The sequence below is a fragment of the Neomonachus schauinslandi genome, chromosome 7 (assembly GCF_002201575.2).
Source record: "Neomonachus schauinslandi chromosome 7, ASM220157v2, whole genome shotgun sequence".
NCBI lineage: Eukaryota > Metazoa > Chordata > Mammalia > Carnivora > Phocidae > Neomonachus > Neomonachus schauinslandi.
This window is the reverse complement of record NC_058409.1, coordinates 135,879,993-135,889,514: the sequence shown is the minus strand read 5'-3', so window position 1 is coordinate 135,889,514 and position 9,522 is coordinate 135,879,993. Positions and strand designations below refer to the sequence as shown.

At 36.2% G+C, this 9,522-nt stretch overlaps 1 pseudogene; it reads left to right on the top strand.

Annotated features, from left to right (window-relative positions):
* The first annotated feature begins 1,499 nt into the window (after window positions 1-1,499).
* On the top strand, window positions 1,500-2,713 carry LOC110591619 (annotated as a pseudogene).
* The last annotated feature ends 6,809 nt before the right edge of the window (window positions 2,714-9,522 follow it).

Sequence of the window (9,522 nt, the reverse complement as noted above, 5' to 3'; positions counted from 1 at the left end):
AGTAGAGAGATTAACCGATACATTTGCTCAACACATGTAATTGTGGTCATACTCCTCCCAGAACCTAGTGTCCTACTATAAGATTTTCCTACTCCACTCCAGAGCCTAAGATGTGACTAAATATTTTTTTTTTTAACCTAAGAAAAAAACTTGTAGTTCTGTTAGCTGGAAACAAAGAAAACTTGAACATTTTTTTGCTACTCTATCCTGTAGAATGTACTAATAATAAATGTGGCAATTTTTTTTTTTTTTAAAGATTTTATTTATTTATTTGAGACAGAGAGAATGAGAGAGACAGAGAGCACATGAGAGGGGGAAGGGTCAGAGGGAGAAGCAGGCTCCCTGCCGAGCAGGGAGCCCGATGCGGGACTCGATCCCGGGACTCCAGGATCACGACCTGAGCCGAAGGCAGTCGCTTAACCAACTGAGCCACCCAGGCGCCCGGCAATTTTTTTTTTTTTAAGATTTTTTTATTTATTTGACAGAGAGAGAGGGAACACAAGCGGGGGGAGCGGGAGAGGGAGAAGCAGGCTTCCCGCGGAGCAGGGAGCCCAATGCGGGGCTCGATCCCAGCACCCTGGGATCATGACCTGGGCCGAAGGCAGATGCTTAACGACTGAGCCACCCAGGCGCCCCAATAAATGTGGCAATTTTAATGATACATAAATTGTCATCCCATGAACCCTTACATAGAGAAGTTGTAAATACATAACAGTTTTGAATAGACCGAACACAGTAGAATTTTAATTCCAGGTAAAACAATCATTGTTCCATATTACAAAAATGTTTGAAAGGAATTGTGTTATTTTTATGAGTATATACAAAGAGCAAATTCTATGAATCTGTTTTAACAGAGTTGTTTCAAGTGTTTATTAAATAGACATGAAGTTCTTTGCCTCTTTATCAATTCTCACAATTGTCCTGCATAGTATTTACTATTAATACAATTTTACATAAGAATAAACTATAGCTGGGAAAATGTGAAGGTAAAGTTTGTAGCCAGATCTGCCTGACTCAAAGCTACATTTTATTGTTGTTGTTGTTGTTACAATTATTATTATTGAGTGCAAGTGTTTCTAGAATAAGCTTCAGAATGTGGTAAGGGAGAGAACTGATTAGTGGAACTAAACTTCAGAATGCAGAGTACATTTAACAATTTCTTCCATTCCATCCAGATATACAATCTTTAAAGGGTTAGCTAGATGTGGTTAATACTGAAAGGCATGCAAATTTCTGTCTACAACTATTGTTGTACATTAATGTGGTTTCTCAAGAAGTTCAAATTTTTTAAAAGGAATTGTGTTATTATTATGAGATTTAGATTTTTGTTATATTTCCCTGGTGCATTATTTCTTTTAAGTGTTGGTAACTTTTGGCTCCGGACGCGAGGGGTGGGGCGTGCGTGGGATAAAGGGAAATGAGGCCCGAGCTGCGGGCGTTTTTTCTGCCCGCGGTGTCTCAGATTCATTCCTAAGGAACTGAGAACTTTATCTTCCAAAATGTCAAAAAGACCATCTTATGCCCCACCTCCCACCCCAGCTCCTACAACACAAATGCCCAGCACAACAGGGTTTGTGGGATACAACCCATACAGTCATCTCACCTACAACAACTACAGGCTGGGAGGGAGCCCAGGCACCAACAGCCGGGTCCCGGCATCCTCTGGTATTATGATTCCAAAAGCCCCCAAACCACCAGAGAAGTTGCTGATGCCCTACATGAGGTACAGCAGAAAGGTCTGGGACCAACTAAAAGCTTCCAACCCTGACCTAAAGTTGTGGGAGATTGGCAAGATTATGGGTGGCATGTGGCGAGATCTCACTGATGAAGAAAAACAATATTTAAACGAATACGAAGCAGAAAAGATAGAGTACAAGGACTCTGTGAAGGCCTATCATAATTCCCCCACATACCTTGCTTACCTAAATGCAAAAAGTCGTGCAGAAGCTGCTTTAGAGGAAGGAAGTCGACAGAGACAGTCTCGCATGGAGAAAGGAGAACCGTACATGAGCATTCAGCCTGCTGAAGATCCAGATGATTATGATGATGGCTTCTCCATGAACCATACAGCCACTGCCCATTTCCAGAGAAACCACCGCCTCATCAGTGAAATCCTTAGAGTGTGGTGCCAGACGTCCGGTCAGTTGTCACAACAGCTAGAATGCAGGTCCTCAAACGACAGGTCCAGCCCTTAATGGTTTATCAGCGAAAATTAGAAGCTGGACTTCTTCAAATAGAGGAGCGACGCCAGGAAAAGAAGAGGAGATTCCTGGAAAGCACAGATTCATTGAACAATGAACTTAAAAGTTTGTGCCGTTTGAAAGTAGAAGTGGATATGGAAAAAATTGCCGCTGAAATTGCACAGGCAGAGGAAACAGGCTCGAAAAAGGCAGGAGCAAAGAGAGAAAGCAGCAGCAGAGCAAGCTGAACGCAGTTCCTGAGGAAGAGCAAGCTGCTAGTAAGACCAAGGAGAAAAAGGAGGACGAGAGCATCCCGACGGGGACAGAGGAGACACACCTTGAAGAAGCGACAGAAAGCCAACAGAATGGTGAAGAAGGCACATCTACTCCTGAGGACAAGGAGAGCGGGCAGGAGGGGGTGGACAGTATGGCTGAGGAAGGGACCAGTGACAGTAACTGGCTCAGAGAGCCGCAGGGCCACAGTGGAGGAGCCGCCCGCAGACCCCACACCGGAAGACGAGAAGAAAGAATAAATGTTGCCTTGTTTTATGTGTTCTAAATACTTCTTTAAATGAGAGAAAAAAAAATTCTGAGTTAAAAAAAAAAAAAGTTGATAACTTTTTATTGTAATCTCATCATTGGCCAAATGAATTCTATTTACCTCCTATTGGCTTTCTTGTGACATATGGATATACTCCTTAAGATCAATTTTTGGAATTTACTTCTGCCTCAAATGCTTTATTGAACAATGATTAGTTATATGTTTATACCTTCTATTCTGTTTGTTCAATTTCATCTCATATCCAGTGATAACATAGTATTTCCCATAAATCACCCTTTTCTTTCACAGTGTAGACTGGTTTGTGAAGCTTCACAATTCATCCTTACATAGAATGCCAACCCCTTTCAGAAGCCCCAACATGCTAGGCTCTCAATTCCAACTCCCTCCTTGGTGTTGGTAGAAGACCACATCTCTTTTCCCAAATAACCATTAAATCCCAGTTCTGCAGCCTTCGGAAACTATATTCAGCTAAGATCTCCTCCTGGCTACCTTGTCAACTGCATAAATGATTGGTCGACTTACTGTTCTGGCTCTACATTTTTTTCTCTTCATTTTTATCAACTATTTAGTTTTCTTTCTTTGTTTCCAGTTTATTTATACTTGCATTTATATGTATGTGTGTGCACATGTGTGTGTGCCTATGTGGGTATGTGTGATTATCTCTGTTACCACTACACATATTTCCACATTAATCTGTGTTTTATTTTACTCACTATCCTTCTAGATCTCTTTATGCATTGACTTTGTGTTCAGCCCAGGTTCATTTCTGAAAGGTATATATTTCCCTTACTCTGTTTTGAACTGTGGCTTTATTGTACTTGTACTTACACTAATTTATTATTTCCTATGAAAGGGAGGGCAGTTATCACCAAAGATTTGGACATTCTTTCCATGATGTAGAGTTTCTGCTGGGAATTGGCTGCCTAGGTTATGACTACATTTCCAAGCTATCATGGCATCTAGGTGAGGCCACAGGATAGAATACTGGACAATAAAATGTGACAGAAATTATTCATTTTATTCTTGCAATAAAATATTCCTTGGAATTCTCCATTTATCTCTTCTTCCATCTACGCACTGGATGTGGAGATCCATGATGATCCAGATAAAAGTAGATTCATAACAGAAGAATCTGGGTTCCTGAAGAGTCCCATTGAAAACTTCAGGATAGAAATTCCTGCATGGGGAGAAAGACAATTATCATATGGTTTCACTCAGATGTGGAATATAAGGAATAGTGCAGAGGACCACAGGGGAGGGGAGGGAAAACTGAATGGGAAGAAATCAGAGAAGGAGACAAACAATGAGAGACTCTGGACTCCGGGAAACAAACTGAGGGTTACAGAAGGGAAGGGGATGGGTGGATGGGATAACCAGGTGAAGGGTATTAAGGAGGGCATGTGATGTGTTGAGCACTGTATGCTATATGCAACTGATGAATTGTTGAACACTACATCAAAAACTAACGATGTACTATATGTTGGCTAACTGAACATAGTAAAAAAAAAAGATAAAAAATTCCTGCAGGGGTCTGCATGAGAAAAAATATTTTTTATTATATTAAGAATCCAGGGATTATTTTGGCAGATTTTTTTGGCACAACTTTAAATATTTCAAATTATTTGAAATGATTTGACCCTGTGATGACACTTTTAATTTTTTTAGGTTTTATGGGATTTGGGAGAATAAAAAGGAATTTTCATATTTCATATTATTGATCATCTCTATTAACCTTCTAGTTCTATTTTTCTAGTCCTTCTTACCTTGCATTTATTTTCCATCACTGACTTATTTTCTTCTGTGTGAGTCAAGATTCAGGCCTTTTGCTCTTAGATCATTCTATTTCCCTTTCATGAGATATTGCTTCTAAATTCATGGTTTCAAATTTTAAATCTCTATATTTTATTTCAACTATGTAACTCTACCTGAATATTCCAAATTTGTACAATTGGAAAACTATAAAACTATCATAATATCAAGATTCAGTATTTACCTATCAAACCGCTGTGCCCTAGAAATCCCCAATTCTGTCAGGTATACTACAATCATTGAAATAATTCAGGCTAGCAATCTCAAATTTAGCATTTAAAATATTCAATTAGAATATCAAAGTATCAATTTCATCATAATAAGATAGTTTCAATCTGAGATTTAATCTCCAATACTACTTTGGTGTTTCAAATATATTTACAATTTAATATATACAGAATGATTTTGCCCATTGTCTACAATAATTATACTTCCTTGTGTTCTATTAAATTAAAAGTGTCATGGTATAACCGATTTCCAACCTGGAAACCTTAAAGTTGCTGTGAACATTGTCTGTCATTTACATGAAAAATCCAGTCAATCATTAGGCATCAACATTCTATTTTTGAGTATCTTTTGAATCCACTATTTGACTCCATCCCAGCTGTGTAATGAAGTCTATCACTACATTCATCGTGCATTATTGTAATTTTCATTTAATGTATATATTCTTTGTGACAATACACGTTTTTCAGGGTAGGGTCCATGACTGTCTTCACCAATCTATCATCAGAACTGATCATATTGTCTTAACTACAATAGGAGGCCAGTAATTATTTGTTAAATGAATGAAGGAAAGCATTTTCACTGTCACTACTCTTTTCAAGGACCATCTTCTGTTTTGGCTGAGTGTGATAGATTATATGAGGGTCCACAAATATCCATTAACTCTTCCTGGGGAAACCATGTTGGCCATGTAACTTGTCAGTGAAACTGGCCTTGAGAACCATAGTCACACTCTGTCAGAGGTTTTAAGAGAACGTTGAACCAGTGGTTGGAGTTGTGTGTAGAGCCATGTTCTTTTTCTCTTTTTCTCCATACTGGCTGTGTTCAAAATAGAAACAATTTCATCAGCTTGAAACTGGGAAACAATATGAGAAAAGTCCATGACAAAAATGTAGTATGAGAGAAATAAATTGTTGTAAACCACTGAAATTTAGGGGATCATTTGTAGCCTCATCATGACCATCCTATGCTGACAGACATGGGTTAATATATTTACTATTTATTCTCATTTTGATCTTATTCTGTTCCAACTCTAGTTTAAATTTCTCTCCCTCTCCCTCTCATTTGGTTTATTTTTCTTTATAATTAAGCACAAAATAGAAAATGTCCATTATATCAACCATTTAAAAATAATATGTTAAAGAATAAGAACAATCTTATGACTCTCATTAAAATAATTTCTTCAGAGCTTATGAAACATTGCTGAATTAAAATGATAAAATAGGATTAATATTTAAAAACTAAGAAAAATGTTAAATAATAGAGAACGAACATAACATTAATTTTAAAAATTAAGCATATGTTCCTGAGACAGATTCAGTGCTGAGCTCCTGTCTATTTCACACCAGCATACTATTCATCAGCTCATGAAAGCACTAGGCCTGCCATGGACCTATCACTTCTAATATGTTAAGAATATTGAACTGACTCTGTGTTCAGCTTGGAGCATTCAGGTGCCATCTCCATCTCATAGTACGTGATGTGCAGGAAATAAATTCATAAGCACTCTCTTTTACTGTATGTACTTAGCAAACTATTAAATTTAACTCATTTTTCCTCACACAAATGTGGAAATACAAAACTTATGATTACTATAAAATGAAATGTGTCATCCTTTGATAAACTTTTCTAAATAAAATGGTTTGCTATAGTTTTCTGCCTTGAAATATTGAATATTTTCATTTTGTGCTTCAAAAATTTTCAGTTAGCAAGAGTGATGGGAAATTTATTCTTAAATCAAAGAAATGATCATCTGAAAAAATAAAATATAATGTATGTGTGTGTGTGTATATATATATATACACACACACACATACACACATACTCTATGTGTATATATGCATATGTACCTGTGTGTACCTAGAACCATATATATGTGCAGATACATGTGCACACACATGTGTCATGCCTATGTGTGCAGAGTACATGTACATATATGTATTGCATTTTTTAAAAATCTAATTTTTAGGGCGCCTGGGTGGCTCAGACGGTTAAGCGTCTGCCTTCGGCTCAGGTCATGATCCCAGGGTCCTGGGATCGAGTCCCACATCGGGTTCCTGGCTCAGCGGGGAGCCTGCTTCTCCCTCTGACCCTCTCCCCTCTCATGCTGTTTCTCTCTCGCTCGCTCTCTAAAAAATAAATAAAATCTTTAAAAAATAAATAAATAAAATAAAAAAAATAAAAATCTAATTTTTAGATGGTATGCCTGAGCTCCCAGAAATAAATTTGAAACTGGAGAGGCATTGGGGAGAATTTTGAGGCCACTCTGAATTTTTCTTCTTGTCTTTATTTTTTATGTGTTGTGGTTTGAACGCCGTATTTTACAAAATATGATTACATTATTATAAATTACACCATTTCTTCTTATTCCTCTAATAAGAAAACATATTAACAATGAAATTGTGACACAAAGTTTTTCTTTTGTTATCTTCCCAGCCCATCATGGGTGTGAACTGCTTTCGTATGAAAGATCTTGCAATTTTGTAAGCCCTTACTTACATTTCACATCATGTGACAAGCAATCCTTTTGTGACCCAGCTTCTTTTACACGTGTCTATTTTCCATTCTTTGATTCCACAAAACACCCAGTTTGTGCTTTGCAATAAAGAATTGCAGTCTTTCCTCCAGCCATAAATATTTATTCCAGTAATGTCAAATTTATGCCACTATCTTTGTTTGAATGCAATGACCCCATCCTCTAGTTTCCTGCTAGAGATAAATAAAAGTCACTGTTAGATTTATGTCCAAGTCATACCGTAATCTTTCTGAAGACATTTAGAGGTAATTAATTCTACATGTGTAGTGCCAACAATGTAAATGAGTTAACTGTAAAGACAACAATTTGAACAGCTATAACCACATCTGTATGTATTCAGGAAATGGCATCTTTCTCATGACTGTCTCATGGTTGACAGATGGGATACATTCTAAGACTTTTTCCCAGTCCAAAAGTGTTCAAATGGAAAAAAAGTATTTTTGCATTGATCAAATAAGATGTATTGAAAAACAGAATGAGAGTAAGAACTTTTTCCTGTATTTTTCTTGAAAATCTTCCAGCAAACAATGAATCATAGAACACTACATCAATAAATAAATAAATAAATAAATAAATAAATAAATAAATAAATAAATAGGAAAAAAAAAAGAGAAACAAATGTTATCTTAAAAAACCAAAAACCAAAACCAAAAACCAGAAAATATCTTCCAGTGAATTGAATAGAAGAATTCTACTAGGTCCCATCATTTAATTTATCTGTGTTTGTAAGTTAGCATCACCTGTATTTACTAAAAATTCAAGTCCTGTGAAAATTAAAGTTCCGGAAGAATCTGAAAGCCTCCTTTTAAAATAGAAACAAAACATCCTTCTGAGACTATGACAAACCAAAGTAGGGTTATTATTATAATTAATGTTTCTTTAAGTAGGCACAGAGTTGAAACAAAAGTACCCAAAAGGGAAAATAGTATATTTGTTTTCAACACATACATATTATCCTTTGACAATATCACGTTTTGAAATAGGAAATTTTAAAATAGTCTGTAGAAAAAGGGCAAAATGATCCCTCTGGTCATTCAGATGGCATTCAAAAGACTGTATGTCAGAAGAAATTTCAGTTGCTCTCGTTTGTACTGAATTATTTAATTACTGAAAAGAGAAAAGACTGAACTAATAATCCTGAATTGCAGCAGAAGTGTTAGCTTTTATAGTTGTTTTTCCTAAAAGCCTACCAAAACAATAAATATGTTTTAGAGTATAAAATAGTGTATGTGTGTTCTATGGCTCTAATTAAGCAATGATTCTCTAACTTTGCTCCTAAGGAATTTGTAAGCTGTTTATATTCCCAAAATACTCTAGAAACAGGAGGTTTGGAGCTCTATAACAGAAAAATGAATCCCTAGAGGAAAGGATTTCTACCAGAAGGGAGAATGGGGCTATTAAGGCAGAAATAGCAGCTGTCCACTACACCTTAACAAATGCTGCAAAATGACTTCAGTCAATTCTCTACTGATGGACACTTTTTCTTTTCTTTTTCCTATTATGCACAACCATCTTTGGGTACTTATGGGGTTTTTGTTTGTTTGTGTTTTGTTTTTTGCATTACTTTCTAAAACTCAAATTGCTAATTCAAATAGAATTAATATTTTAAGGCTTTTTGTGTATACTATAAAATTTCCTTCCACAAATGGTGAAACATTTTCTCATCATTTCAGAACTGTGTCCCCATGGATTCTATTATTTGTGTTTGTTAGGGTTCAGTGTAAGATAAATAAAGAGGTTTCAAAATAAATATGTAGATAAACAGGTTTCAAAATGCCATAGCTTAAATAAGGTAGAGTTTATTTTTCTCTAATGCAAGAAGTGAATGGACTGTCCAGGGTTGATGGGGTTGGTGCTGCTTTTCCCTTTACATGGCTTCACCTTAAAGCTCGAGATGCTGTTCCATTTCCTCCCATTTCCCAGGCAGCTGGGAGAAGAAAAAGGAAGTGAAGAGGAAAAACGTTAATTTATCAGATCATGACCCATAGATATCACTTCTGCTTGCTTTTAATCATCCAGTTATTAGTTATACTTAAGGGGTATCACATCATCTTAAGCATCTTATAATTCAAATGCTAACTTCTTTTCAGACAGCTTTTGTATTAAAATTATTTACCCACCATATATCTTTTGGGTAATTATTTTACAGTTTGCCTTTTATGGTTTTGTTTATATAATCTCTCCATATTGAAATCCTTTGTTCTTAGTAG